Source organism: Ischnura elegans, chromosome 8 (assembly GCF_921293095.1).
Source record: "Ischnura elegans chromosome 8, ioIscEleg1.1, whole genome shotgun sequence".
Taxonomy (NCBI): Eukaryota; Metazoa; Arthropoda; class Insecta; order Odonata; family Coenagrionidae; genus Ischnura; species Ischnura elegans.
The window spans coordinates 113,174,049-113,176,751 of NC_060253.1; positions in this window are offsets into that span (position 1 = coordinate 113,174,049).

Genomic DNA, 2,703 nt, shown 5'->3' on the forward strand with positions numbered 1-2,703 from the left:
TAGTCTATTTTTCAATCTACGGTCCGGCAGAGATTCCCATCCGAGTTTATCTAAGAGGTCAGTTACACTAACAAGACTATCGTAACGACCTTTCACGTACGTGGCAGCTCTTCTTTGCACGCGTTATAACTCTGTTATTAAGCCTTTTTCATGAGGGTCCCAAACACTGGAAGCGTATTTCAGATGTGGCCTAACGAAGGAAAAAGTAGCTAATTTCTCTCACTTTGTCGTCGCACTTTCATAATATTCTTTTAACAAAACCCATTTTACGATTAGCTTGACCGATTATTTCTCGAATATGTTTATTCCACGATAGATCATTATTGAGTCTAACCCCTAGATATTTCACGGATTCAACTGCCTTTAATTGGGTGCCCCGAATGATATAGTTACGCTGTAGGGAGTTATTCTTCTTCCAGAAATTCATTACGACGCATTTTTCCAAATTTAATTCTAACTGCCAAGCATCGCACCAAGCTTGGATAGCGGCAAGGTCATTCGTTAGTTCGTCTATATCTTTGCTGGAACGGATTTCTCTGTAAACTACAGCGTCTTCTGCGAATAATCGTAACTTACTCTGCACTACTTCGCCAATGTCGTTTATATAAAGAAGGAATAGGAGTGGGCCAATGACACTACCCTGAGGGACGCCAGAAGTGACTCTAACCTCATTGGAGACTACACCGTCTAATACTACTCTTTGGACGTGGTCGCTCAAAAATTCTCTAATCCAGGAAATGACATCTTCGTCTAGACCATCAGATTTCAGTTTTATTATTAACTTTCCGTGGGGTACTTTATCAAATGCCTTTTTGAAATCAAGAAAAATCCCGTCTACTGGAATGCTGTCTTCTCCGGTGACTAAAATATCGTAAGCGAAAAGAGATAACTGGGTTTCGCACGATCTGCTTTTCCTGAATCCATGTTGAGTTCTCATAAGTAAGTTTTCCGCGTCTAGGCGTTTCATTACCGAGCTGACTACGATGTGTGCAAGGACTTTGCATGGGATGGACGTTAAAGATATCGGCCTGTAATTAGATGGCTGTTCCTTGTCTCCACTTTTAAATATTGGCGTTACATTAGCGATTTTCCAGTCATTAGGTACCTCGTGTTTGCTTGATGGATTTGCTGAATATTAACTGCAAAAAGGGGGCAATTTCTGAGGCTTGTTCTCTAAATACGCGAGAAGGGATTTTGTCTGGACTGGGTGATTATTTTGGACTGAGCGATTTCAATATCTTTTCCATTTCGTGCGCACTAATGTCAATAGGCGGCATCTTTCGGGCGCACAGATTGCCAAATGTCTCGGATGCGTTCTCAGAAGGCTCGGTGAACACGCTCTTGAAGTAGGAATTGAATAAATTGACTTCATTGGAACTGTTTGTCAACAAATCTCCATTATCGTGGTGCAATTGACCTTGGTCGTTGAGGCACCCAAAAAACAAAATACTACTACTCCATTATCGTTTCTCAGCGAGAATACGGTAGATCGTTTACCTTGAACTTCCCTAACAAAAGACCAAAATGCTTTTGGGTATTCCCGTAACTGCTCTACTAGTGTTTTTCTTTTAAAATTCGTGAATGCATTCCTTAACGCTTCCTTCGTCGCGGCTATAATAATCCTATATTTTTTAATTATTAACTCGCTTTCATTAGCGGATAAATCCGTGCTGACTTTTTTCATGTTAGCATGACACGCTCTCTGTCGCCTCAATGATTTTCTCACTTCCGCGTCATACCATCTCGGTTCGCTGCCTTCTTTTATTTTTTTATTGGGGATGTTGCTATTTATACCCGAAGTTACGAGCGAAAGAAAAGCTTTCCAAGTACCCTCTACAATTAACTTTAATATTGATTCTTGAAACGCGGGGAGAGAAATTTTCAGACGACTCTTAAACCCATTAAAATCAGCTCTTTTAAAGATAAAAACTTTATGCTCTTTTTTAAAGTTTTCGGCGGCATTCAGAGAAAAATTTGCAGTTACTACCCTATGCACTTATTGCTTCGAGGGTTCTCACGTTTATCACCTGATGAGGTATATTTGTCGCTAATAAATCAAGAATATTTTCTCCTCTGTTTGGTGCGGATGCTATTTGAAACAATGAGTAAAAGTGTGTAATAAAGCCTCGCAAATAACTGTATCCCTCCCACCAGGAATGAAGCTAAACGTCTCCCAATCTATAGAAGGTACGTTGAAATCTCCACCTATAATCAAATGTCCTTTAGGATTCTTGGATGCTGCGCTGTTTATTTGTGTTTGAAAATCCAACATTTACGTTAGATATATCTGAGTTAGGTGGTCTGTAATACGAGCACAATAAAATAGTTTTGAATTTTGTGCATTAAATTGAACACCTCACGGATTCAACGCTGGTCTCAGTTACGGTTATCGCTTTGCTGACGATTGAATTCTTTACAACTATAAATACTCCGCCCCCACTCGATTAATTCTCCAAGAAATTCTTTCCTGGTTTTCCAATATTTCCTCCCAACTTTCCCCGCTCAATTCCACCATTGAGAAAAAAACCTTCTTTCTTGATTGCTGCTACTCCTTCAAACCGAATCATGAACACACACACCATGAGAAAATCAACGCTTAACGATATCTCATGGAATAGCAATGGGATATTGATTAAAATACACGAACTCTTTCAATATGCCACAGACAACAACACGGACATAATTTCGCTTCAAGAAACACAC